Source organism: Phocoena phocoena, chromosome 4 (assembly GCF_963924675.1).
Source record: "Phocoena phocoena chromosome 4, mPhoPho1.1, whole genome shotgun sequence".
NCBI classification, from domain to species: domain Eukaryota; kingdom Metazoa; phylum Chordata; class Mammalia; order Artiodactyla; family Phocoenidae; genus Phocoena; species Phocoena phocoena.
Window position 1 is genome coordinate 54754123 of NC_089222.1, and position 13326 is coordinate 54767448.

General features: G+C 35.1%; 1 protein-coding gene across 1 annotated transcript in view; it reads left to right on the forward strand.

Moving 5' to 3' along the window:
* NAALADL2 (N-acetylated alpha-linked acidic dipeptidase like 2) overlaps nt 1-13326 on the forward strand; it is an 862695-nt gene that overhangs the window by 343052 nt on the left and 506317 nt on the right. The window lies entirely within an intron of this gene.

Genomic DNA, 13326 nt, shown 5'->3' on the forward strand with positions numbered 1-13326 from the left:
TCAACCCTGAACAGAATGGGGGGAAAAATGTTTTATCTTATGTGATCCTATCAATTTCTCTGGAAAGTCATTTATCTGGTTGCTATGTTAGTAGAAGAGCAAAGATAATGGGAGGAATCTTCCATTATTCTTACCCATGACTTTCAAAATGAAATTTTAATAAAATGGATTTGGGGGTTTTATTTCTTTTTAAAGCACCCAATATAAGAAAATGAAATATTGGAAGCGTATTTTTTAAAACACTTGTGAACCATAAAACTCTACATAAAATTGAAATTATTATTAACTATGGCTGCTTCTAATCTTATGCTTTAAAGGTAAAAAAAAAAGGGACTAGAATTTACAATTATTGCCAATAAATAGAGAGGATTATATAAAAATTAGCTTTATCTATTTGCATGTTAAGAGCAAGATGACCAGTGGCCCTCAGACTGACATGCAGTTTTTAGAGTGGCTCTGTTACTGACTCCATGTGTGGCTTGGAGAGGTCCTCCGGCCTCTCCAGCTTTCCTCCTAAGTAGGATGGGGGTACTAGAATTAATGATAACTAAACACTCTTCTGATTCCAACATTCTATGGTCCTGTGACATTTCTAACCTATTACAAAAGAACGACATTTAAAAGTGTGAAGGCTCTGATAACTTTTTTTCTTGCATTATTTCATAAAAGTGCCATGAAAGCAAACTGACAAGTTCAGGCAGCTTTCAGAACATAAAGGAGAAAGGCTGACAGCTTTTGAGAACCTCTTTGCTTTCATCTGAAAGCAAGTAGAGAACCCTTGCTCTCTGGCCCTGAATGTCATAATATTATGTCTAGCGTCATTGAAATGTCTGACAACACTGTCGATTAAAAATGAGAATCACTGGGCCATATTTACCGTTATAAGGTGAAAGATAGTTTGAAAAGTATGGCATGAAGTATCCCAAAAGGATGATTTAGCTTAGACAATATTAACAAAATTTCACATGATAATAGGTATAGTCATTTGGCAGTAATTTGTTTCTTACTTTTTTCTGCATTTAGCTCTACCTTAAAAATTCCCCTTCATTTGTAAAGCTTTGTAAAACGCTGGACTTAGAATTCTGAAGGGACCGTCAATTAATATTATGAATAATATTATTTAGAAACCATTCTATGTGCTGCACAAGTACTTTGAAAATGATTTGATAACCACTGAAGTGGCTGTCATTCATCTTTCAGAACCTGTTATACCTGGAAGTTTTATGTGACCTTTAGAAAACTGCATTCACAGAAATGTTCCTTCTAGTTTCCTAATAATTTTTATAAGAAATATTACCACACGGAGGTAAAAGAGTTTTACTTCCTTAGGCCAAATTCTTGTCACAACATGAAACAGGCAAAAGCAATTAGTCTAAAAAAAGCTCAGCCACAGTATCTTAGAATTTAAAGGAATAACCCTTAGGAATTAGCTCACATAATTTCTTATCCACTGTTTTATAGGTAGACCTCATTTAACATGGCTGACATGTTGCCCCACGGCCTGTGCTGAGCAGTCACTACATTGTTAGCAGACCTGCTCAGTTTTTGTAAAGCTCTATTATTAATTTTTACCTTATATTGACCAAATACCTACCTATCTATCAGTCGCTCACTCACACTATGCTTTTTGAGACCAAAGTAAATTTATCCATGCACTCTTCATACCTGCCTAGTTTCTGTTAGGGGCTCTGTGTTTTTCTCCATATGTCAGAAACCCATCACCAGTGGACTTGTACGAGTGCGGGATTGTTTTTCTCACAAAATGAGAAGTCCAATAGAAAGCTTGGTATTAATTCAGTGTTTCAAAGGTAATAGACCCAAAGTCTCTGCCTTTTCTTCTTGGTTGCTGAAGGAGGCTAAGGTTACAGCCATAACTTCAGTGCTCCATGTGGACAGAAGGGGAGGAAATACTCACATCCACAAAGTCTGCCTGATCTTTCAACAGTCTTTAAAGTTCTGCCCAACAATTTTTGCTTAAGTCTCATTGGTCTTAGCTAAAATGACTGAGAAAAGAATTTTTATACCTGGGCACACTGTCATACCCAATGAAATTGAGACTCTGTTAATAAAGGAGAGAGGAAAATCAATATAACGTCACGCAGTCTCTACCACATTAACCTTTAAGTATCCTAGAACATCTGCAAGATCCCAAGTTCTTTCTTCTCTCTCTCAAGCTAGAAGCAATTCCAACTACTTTGAACATTCTTTTTGAGATCCCTCATGAAAAACATCACCATTTCCCAAAGTGTGGAGTGCCTTCTTAAAGTACAGCACACAGAGTTGGACGTAATATGACACTTGGGGTCAGACCATGGCGATACTAACTCTTGTCCTGTAGTTGCTGCATTTCTATTCAGGCAGCCTCACATTTAGAAATCTTTTTCAGTAACTAGCTCAATTTGAACATGCAGCCAGGCAAATCCAGCTGAAATTTTTCACATGGAATGAACCAAAGCTAGGATTACCCTATCCCATACTTAACATTTTAATCAACTTTATTGAGGTGTCATTTACATATGATAAAAAGCACCCATTATAAATGTGAAATTTGTTGAGCTTTGGCAAATGTGCACAATTGTGTAACCACCACTACAAACAAGATATAGAATATTTCCATCACCTCAAAAAGTTCTCTCATGCCCTTTTCCTGTCAGTTCCATCACCACCTGTCCAAGGAAGCTACTGGTCAAATTTCCGTTATTATAAATTTATTTTGTCTACTCTAGAAACCTCATAAAAACAGGATCATATATATTCTTTCATGCCTGGCATCTTTCGCACAGCTTGGTTTTAAAATTTATTTGCATTGATGTGTGTATCATTAATTCATTTCTGATTATTGCTCAATATATTTCATTATGCACGCAAACCATTGTTTGCTTATCTATCCTCCAACTGATTGGCATTTTGATTTTTTCCACTTTGGGGCTATTTTGAATCAACCTGAGGTGAATGTTCATATACAAGTCTTTTCGTAAACACAGGTTTTCTTTCTCCTTAGCAAACACTTAGGAGTAGAATTGCTGGGTCCTATAGTAAGTGTATGTTTAACTTTATGAGAAAATGTCAATCTGATTTTCACAGTGGTTAAACCATATTACACTCCCACCAGTAATGTTTGGTAGTCTCCTTGCCCCACATCATTGAAACACTTCTATCTTCAGTCTTTATTTTAAAATTCTAATATTTGTGTACTCATTATAGTTTTTTTATACATATATATCTTATTTATACTTTGTATTTGATATATTTCATGATAAACAATTTTTTTTCCATCTTAACCATTTTTTAAGTGTTCAGTTCAGCGGTATCAAATACATTCACATCGTTTTGCAAAAATCACCTCTGTTCATCCCCATAACTGTTTTCGTCTTGTGAAACTGAAGCCCTATACCCATTAAACAATAACTCCCCGTTATTCCTTGCCCCCAGCCCCTGGTAACCACCAGTCTACTTTCTGTCTTTATGATTTTGACTATTCTAAGTACCTCATATAAGTGGGATCATACAGTATGTATCTTTTTCTGACTGGCTAATTTCATTTAGCATAATGTCCCCAAGGTTCATCCATGTTATAAACATACTGCAGAATCTCCTTCCTTTTTAAGACTGAAAAATATTCCATTGCATGTATATCCACATTTTGCTTATCCGTTCATCCACTGATGGACACTTGAGTTGCTTCCATGGTTTAGTTATTATGAATAGTGCTGCTATGAACATGGGTGTACAAATATCTTTTTGAGATCCTACTTTCACTTCTTTGGGGTATATCTGCAGAAGCGGAATTGCTGGATCATATAGTAATTCTATCTTTAATTACTTGAGGAAACACCATACTGTTTTCCAAACTGACTGTACCAGTTTCCACCAGTAGTACGCCAGGGTCCCAATTTCTCCATGTCCTTGCAAACACTCATATTCTATTTTTTTGATGGTAGCCATCCTAATGGGTATAAGGTGGTATCTCGTTGCAGTTTTGATTTGCATTTCCCTAATGATTGGTGAAGTTGAGCATCTTTTCATGTGCTTATTGGCCCTTTGTATCTCTTCTTTGGACAAATATCTGTTCAAGCCTTTTGTTAATGTTGAATCAGGTTGTTTGGTTTTTTGTTGTTATATTTTTCTTTTTTTTTTTTGAATTTTAAAATTTAATTTTACTTATTTTTTTATACATCATGTTCTTATTAGTCATCCATTTTATACACATCAGTGTATACATGTCAATCCCAATCTCCCAGTTCATCATACCACCCCCCCACCCCCAGCTGCTTTCCCCGCTTGGTGTCCATACGTTTGTTCTGTACATCTGTCTCTCAATTTCTGCCCTGACATGAGTATTGGTACTCCAGCTTCCATTTGATTTCCGTTTTCATGGAGTATCTTTTTCCATCCCTCACTTTCAGTGTGTATGTGTCCCTAGGTCTGAAGTCAGTCTCTTGTAGACAGCATATATATGGGGCTTGTTTTTGTATCCATTCAGCAAGCCTCTGTCTTCTGGTGGGAGCATTTAATCCAATCACGTTTAAGGTAATTATCCATATGTATGTTCCTGTTACCCTTTTCTTAATTGTTTTTGGGTTTTTTTTTGTAGGTCCTTTTCTTCTCTTGTGGTTCTCACTTAGAGAAGTTTCTTTAGCATTTGTTGTAGGGCTGGTTTGGTGGTGCTGAATCTCTTAGCTTCTTTTTGTCTGTACAGATTTTGATTTCTCCATTGAATCTGAATGAGATCCTTGCTGGGTAGAGTAATCTTGGTTGTAGTTTCTTCCCTTTCATCACTTTAAGTATATCATGCCACTCCCTTCTGGCTTGTAGAGTTTCTACTGAGAAATCAGCTGTTAGCCTTATGGGAGTTCCCTTGTATGTCATTTGTCATTTTTCCCTTGCTGCTTTCAATAATTTTTCTTTGTCTTTAATTTTTGCCAGTTTGATTACTATGTGTCTTGGCGTGTTTCTCCTTTGGTTTATCCTATCTGGACTTTCTCTGCTTCGTGGACTTGGGTGGGTATTTCCTTTCACATGTTAGGGAAGTTTTCAACTATAATCTCTTCAAATATTTTCTCAAGTCCTTTCTGTCTCTCTTCTCCTTCTGGGACCCCTGTAATGAGAATGTTGTTGCATTTAATGTTGCCCCAGAGCCTGTCTTCATTTCTTTTCATTCTTTTTTCTTTATTCTGTTCCATGGCAGTGAATTCCACTGTTCTGTCTTCCAGGTCACTTATCCGTTCTTCTGCCTCAGTTATTCTGCTATTGATTTCTTCTAGTGTATTTTTCATTTCAGTTATTGTATTGTTCATCTCTCTCTGTTTGTTCTTTAATTCTTCTAGATTTTTGTTAAACATTTCTTGTATCTTCTAGATCTTCGCCTCCATTCTTTTTCCGAGGTCCTGGATCATCTTCACTATCATTATTCTGAATTCTTTTTCTGGAAGGTTGCCTTTCTCCACTTCATTTAGTTGTTTTTCTGGGGTTTCATCTTATTCCTTCATCTGGTACATAGTCCTGTGACTTTTCATTTTGTCTGTCTTTCTGTGAATGTGGTTTTTGTTCCACAAGCTGCAGAATTATAGTTCTTCTTGCTTCTGCTGTCTGCCCTCTGGTGGATGAAGCTATCTAAGAGATTTGTGGAAGTTTCCTGATGGGAGGGACTATTGGTGGGTAGAGCTGGCTGTTGCTCTGGTGGGCAGAGCTCAGTAAAACTTTAATCCGCTTGTCTGCTAATGGGTGGGGCTGGGTCCCCTCTCTGTTGGATTTTTGGCCTTAGGCACCCAACACTGGAGCCTACCCGGGCTCTTTGTTGGGGCTAATGGGGACTCTGGGAGGGGTCACGCCAAGGAGTACTTCCCAGCACTTCTGCTGCCAGTTTCCTTGTCCTCACCATGAGACAGAGTGACCCCCTGCCTCTGCAGGAGACCCTCCAGCAGTAGCAGGTAGCTTCCCATAATTATAGGGTGGAATAAATTTTTTCTTATGCATTCTTAAAGTAATTTTGTTGATGAAGTTCTTTTCCCAGGTAGTGATTTAAAACATTAATATGTTTATAGTTGTTTCTTATGCAGCACAATTATTTTAGTTTTATTTGACAATTCAAATTTTAGTTGGAGAGGAAACAGCAGACAAGTGGAAGATATATTTCTTCCATATACATAAGTTTAGTAACAAATAGATTTAGCATTTTAACAATTTTTCTAAAAATATTTTTTCATTTAATAATTTCTCAAGTATGTGTATGTTTAAATTTCAAAAAGACTATATTTGAGTTGATTCATAGCAATCTTCTTCTAAAACAAATACATCAATTTTTAATAATAATTTTTTTAACTTGATATCAAGAAGTTTATTTTAAAAAATAGAATGGTATCCTACCAAAGCAGTCACATCACATCCACGGCCGGGTGAAGGGAGAATAATTCTAGTGGACCAAGTTTCATAACTGCAGTGTATGTGGAACATTTATTTTTATCAATAGTTGTTATTTTATATCAGGACCCTTGCTGACCAAAAAACAAGGCTCGTTGCAATGAAACCATCACCTTGAAATTTCATCATATATAACTCAAACATTCCTGACAATTGGTTCTTAGCATATAAAGCACTTAAACAAACCATAGAGTCAACTATTAGTTTAATCATTTTTTAAGTACTCTGTTTAATAGAAAATACATTTTCATTTCTCAGTATATTTGTTTACTGAATATCTGTAAGGGTAATATTCTAGAGCTGTAAGTAGTATATGCAGTGTTTTGCTTCTCTTGAATAAGAGCTTGCAAAAATATAAATGGTCTGGTTTAAATGGTTAGAAATTAATAACTTCCTTTTTTTGTCATAGCATATAATTGATTTGTAAAATTTAGTGTGAATCAGGTTCAAAGAATAGCAGAGTGTAAGTTTCTGTTTAACATCTATCTCATTTGTGGAGCAACAGGTGACCACAGATTTGGGACAGTGAGATGGCAGTGAGTACTGCCAGCAACAGCCCAGTTGTAAGAATTTTGGTGGCACCTGTCAGTGTGATGAGATTGCTCTATTTTGAAGGATGATCCTCCTCAGTGCCCTAGTTTTCCTATTAACCCGCTTACTACCATACTGCTCCTTGCCCTTCTCTTGGACTAACTGCTGTGTCTTGTCCTATCTTTGATACAGAATCTTAAATGCTTTCAGTAGCAGCTCTTATCAGTACCACAGGAGGGGAGCGCCTTAGAGAACTGAAGTACTGTTATATTTTTCTACCTTCCAGGATAAAAGCATGCTGTTTGGATAAGAGCTGAAAATGGTTCAAGGAAAGAGTCCTAGATAAAAATAGATAAATAAATGAAATATAATGTGAATAAATCTTTTCAAATGGTTCAGGAAACAATATGACATTATTTCATACATCTTTAAGAAGTGAAGGGTTTGAAGAGTACACACATGCCAGGTGGTCTAAGGCAAAAATCCTCTTGCTTGTGAAATAAACATTTGTAGACAGGAATCTTTTTTTTTTTTTTAATATGATGTTTGGGAACATAATGGGAACTCTTGAACCTGGTGTACATCAAAGTTGGAATATATTAACATTTAATATAAAACGTCGCCATCTGTTCTCCTGTTCTTTACTGAATTCAGCAAAGACCAGTAGTCCAACAACACAATGACCTATGTTTATAAGAAAGTACCACTTTTTGAGCAAAACACATAATATTAAGATTGATTGATTTAAAAGGATATTTTAAGGCCAGAAATCTGAATTAAATAGAACCATAATTAATTTATTCTTAGCTGTCAACAGGTAGCTTAATGTAGTTTCTTACAACAGATTTAAACTTTTATTTTGGAATCAATTTCCATTGTTTAAAACAGAGATTGGCAAAGTATGTCCCACTTCTTGTTTTTGAAAATAAGTTTTATTCTAACATAACTATACCCATTCATTTACTTAATGTCTATGGCTACTTTCATGATACAAATGAGTTGAGTAGTCATAACAGAGACCATATGTCCAACAAAAATACTTACTCTCTGGCCTCTACAGAAAGGTTTGCGACTCTTGTCTAAATCATAAAACCGCACCTGTTGAACCTTAAATCTATTATAGTCTAAAAAGAATAAGTATTATAAGACTTATGTTCAATATTTTCTACGTAGAAAACTTTCAGATAAATCAGTAATGTACCAAAGTGAGGGTTTTTTTTTTTAATTAATTAATTAATTTTTGGCTGCGTTGGGTCCTCGTTTCTGCTTGCTGGCTTTCTCTAGTTGCAGCAAACAGGGGCTATTCTTCGTTGTGATGCATGGGCTTCTCACTGCGGTGGCTTCTCGTTGCGGAGAACGGGCTCTAGGCATGCGGGCTTCAGTAGTTGTGGCATGCGGTCTCAGTAGTTGTGCTTGCGGGCTGTAGAGTACAGGCTCAGTAGTTGTGGTGCATGGGCTTTGTTGCTCCACAGCATGTGGGATCTTCCTGAAACAGGGATCGAACCCATGTTCCCTGCATTGGCAGGTGGATTCTTAACCACTGTGCCACCAGGGAAGCCCCCCCAAAGTGAGTTTTGTGGAAAGCCTATCGGTATGTTTAAAAGAAAGAAAAACAAAAGGGATCCTATATTTGAACGGGATACTCTCTTCTCCCCTACTTGAGAATCTGTCAGATGATGAGGATCTGAGAAATCATTCAATAAATTAACGACTTTAACTTTTTAAATCTAATATTACCCAAATTTCTTTGACTTCCCCTTCTCCCCACTATAAACCAGTTTTTAATATTTTTGTAGGACAATAGTGGTCTGCAGAAGGAAGTGCTAAAAATGCTAACCTAAAAAAATATGTACTTCTAAAACGTGAAAACATATAGGTCAGAATAGCTCAACTGAATTTATAGAATCACAGATTGTAGATTTAAAAGAGACATATAGTTTATTTAATCGAATTCCCAATCTTAGCAGATTACAGAAAAATAAAATTGATAATTCCAATATGCTAATCTTATTTTACTACATAAGAGATGGCTAATCATGACTACCTTCAAGTTAACAAAATGCACTTAATGAATTGTGTATATATGTTGGCTTCACTCACTGTAGTTAAAGCATCGTTATGCCATAAGTGCTGAAACAATTGTGTTTTTTACATATTGCATTAAATCAGTTAGTGCTATAATTAATTTTAATAGGATGTTTTTAAGTCCCTAACTAGATTACTTTATAACTAAGTACTGAACGCACCCTCTACATGTTTTGTTATTTTAGAGGTAATGTAAGTTTAATTATGCAGATAATCCAAGTAGTTTTTATTTTGCCTCTGGGTTATCACTTTCATTTTAATGGCTTGAATGCTTCTTATCACTATTTGTGAATGGGATTAATTAAATCTAGAATGATGCTTTTAATACTGTGTGATGGAATAAATTTAGTAAGAGGGTTGACATCCATGTGTTGGTCAAAATTATTATTGAATCCGTTAGACCCTGAGAAGTATAAACTCAGAAAGACAAAATTCACTCCCATTTAGCATTTTATTGTAAATGTAGTCATTGTTTTATGGATTGTCAGTTGATTCTAAAATTAAAAAAAATATTTTTCACATTCATTCTTCTATTAAACAAATCCTTGTTGAGAATTTACTATGTATCCTGTTAGAATATAAATTCCACAAAGCAGAAATCTTGATTTGTTTATGCTGTGTCCTTATTGCTTGGCATATAGTAGCTGCTCAAAACTATGTGTTGAATGAATGAATGGTTTTAAATACTGAAGATTCAGCAGCATAACATGAAACAATCTCAGTACTCAAATTGCTTAAAGGCATTTGTAGCACCATGTAGAAAATACACAATAAAGATAAATATAGAGGCTATGAGTCACTTAGGAAGAGACTAACCCACTTTTTAGGAAAGGGACCAGGGAAGGCGACCTTGCAACTACTAATTTACTTCCTGATTCTATGGATTTCTCTATTCTGGGCATTTCATATAAATGGAATAGTGCAATACAATATAATGCATGTATAAATAGAATAATATCTATACAATATGTTGTCTTTTGTGACTGGTTTCTTTCACTTAGTATAATATTCTCAAGCTTCATTGTTACATGTGGTAGCATGTATCAGTATTTTATTCCTTTTTATTGCCAAATAATTTCCCATTATGTGTACATCCCATATTTGGTTTATCCATTCATTAATTGATAGACTTTTTTCCTGCTTTTTGGCTATTATGAATAATGCTAATATTAACATTTATGTAGAAGTCTTTTTGTGTGTGGATACATGCTTTGAATTCTCTTGGATATATAACTAGGAGTAGAATTGCTAGATCATATGAAAACAATTTTATGTTTGAACTTTTTGAAGAACATTCAAACTGTTTTCCAAACTGGCTGCGCAATTTTACATTGCCACCAGCAGTATACGATGATTCCAATTTCTCCAGGCCAACACTTGTTATTATTGATCTTTCTTATTATAGTCTTCTAAGGTTATTATTTTTTAATGGAAAATGGCTTTCAATTTGTGGAATTTTAAATACCAGCAGCCCTGGGAGAGGTATTTGTAAGAAGCTATGGTTAATTATGTAAATATTATCTTCTCTTGGGGGTGGTTTCAGAAAATATGGACTTCTTTTTTTTTTTTTTTAATTAGAAGACTGTACATTTGACGGTAGCCTTTCACTATAAGTAGCTTTCCAAAGATTTATATAACTGAGTTAAGGAATCACTATTATAAGTAAATCATCTTAGAATTAAAAGTTTTAACATTAATTTATTCAGAAGATCACATTCAAATTAATATTTCCTCTGTTTTTGATCAAATTTTATGTGCTATTAAATGTTTTATTTTTTATATGTATGCTCTGATTTATTCCATCAGTATTCTCCCTAAGTAGATTAACCCCCTTTTAAAGGCAGCAGTTCTGTTTTATATGTTCCTGAGAGCTGTGAAGGGTCTGGGATTCTACCTTACTTTCCAGCTAACAAATAAGCCTGCCACAGTTTCATGGTTGCTGGCAGAAGACACAGGCCTTCTCAGTCAGAGACAAAGAACTCTATTACCACAATAGCAATAGCCAGAATATCAGCATTTTCCTTTGCCTCTTCCCCAGTCTCCAGTTTGTTCAGGGTGACATGAAGAGGGACAAGTGACATCAGCACACACAATGCATTATGTTACCCAAGAGGAACATTAAACTTGAGAGAAAGATACTGTTTCTGTTTTCCATGTCTGTTTACTATATAAAACATTCTTGAAATGATAGCCCAGAACAAAGGCAGTCAGTGCTTCTGCTTACAAGATACACAGAAGTGTGAGACCCATGAAGAATTGACTTCCAATAGTTCTTTTTAACTATAATGTAGCTCTCAAAGTGTTTTGTACCTAGGAAGTTATAAGTTTGTTGACTTAATTTTGTTTTGCCATGCAGCATATATCGAGATGAATTTGTGAAATAAATATTCATCTTCTGTAAAATCTTCTGATTAGACCAAATGCTTCCCTTTTTATAACAGTAATGATTTTGTCGAGTTAAACTTTAACTTCTCTGCGATCATTGCCAAAAGAAAACTAGGTTATCTTTTGTAATGCATAAAAAATAATGTATATGTGTAATAAGTAGATGTGCTACTTTAAGAGATTATCAACTGAAATAAGTAATACAAAATCAAACAAGTTAATTTTTAATTAATTGCAATAAACTGGAGTGCTTAACATGAAGCTCCTCTCAACTAAATCCATTACTATCATTTAAAAAATTTATTTTATATTAATGTAAAAATATCAAGGGTAATAACCTGAAAGTAGTTAAGCTGGAGGAGTGAAGAGGAACCATCAACACCCTTGTTCAGACTCCCATAATTCACTTGGTGTTAACCACCTCCCCACTGACGGAAGCTATAATCCATAGAGTGCTTATTTTCTTTCCCCTTTATTTATTTATTTTCCCTACTGACATTTATTACTTTAATGATACTTAGGTGCTATAGAATAAATGCCTCTGTTTCAGACATATAGAAAATCCAATAATCTATCACTTTGATAAACCATTCCATTAGTAGGGAATAACTACAAATATTCTATATGCAAGTACTTTATATCATTCTGGAAATACAATCAAGAGGCAATGCTTTAAGGCTACACATTAAGGCTACCTTGGTTATTTAAATGTGTATAAGCAACAAGGGCACTTTTGCAAAAGGTAGTATAAATTAAACAGTATCTCCATCTTAGGAAAAGAAAAGCTATTACAAGCCAACTACACATTCAAAATGGTATCTTACAACTTATTGCTATTATTCTCATGCAGGGTAGATTATTGCTCACAATCGCACATTTCAGAACACCAAGCAATTTTCATATTTTTGTTACCTTTTAAGCAAGGTGACATCAGAATAAAAACTTTTAAAATTAAACTTTTCTTTTCTGTTAAAAGTGAAATTTATTACAATACAGTAAGTGCAAGTGTTATTAAAAATGCTTGTTAAAATTATAGTGTCTATATAATTTTTCTAATATAAATATTGGAAATAACAACTTTAACAGTTCTATACATACATAGTACACTGAAAACATAAAATCATGCACAAGGCTAAAATATCACTTTGCACATTATCCTTTTAGGTATTACTCTTGTCTTCTGATCCCAGCATCATTACAGAATATGAAGGAGTTACAAACTTCAAGATTTCAGTGTTTTCAATGTATGTCAGTTATCACACATTAACAATGCTTTAAAATCATTGCTTATATTCTACACGTGGTTCTAGTTCCCATATTTCCCTTTCTCGATAGGTCTTGGACAAAAAGTTGATCTAGAAAACCTACGATTACAGGACCCAGCATGACATGAATTCTCAATGACTCATTTAAAAGTGGCATAAAGTGTTATATATATATATATATATATATATATATATATTTTTTTTTTTAAGTCCTACAGGGCCTGAAACACAATAAGTATATCGCATGTAAATAAGATAAAGCAGCTCACCCTCTGCTTGCTTACTTGGCTCCACGTCTCTATAGGAAGGAGAAGCCGAACCATGAAGAAGTTAGGGCAAATCAGAACTGCTGGGAGTGTGTGTGTTTGGGGGGCTGGAGGGGCTGGTGAGGGTGTGTGGGGAGCAGCATAGGGAAGGAGCTGGGGAGAAGTGTCATGAAGGGAAATTAAACAGCGTTACTTATCCATTCTTCCCCATCCTGCTAAAACAGGGGCCAGTTCCAGCCCAGCCTCCCTCCCCTGCCTCCCATTGGGGGATTCGTCCCCCCAGCACTGTGAAGGCAGCCACTGCCTTTCAGACAATGTGAAGCCATAGCTGTTCCCTACTGAGAACACTTCACAAATTTGAGGAACAGGCTATA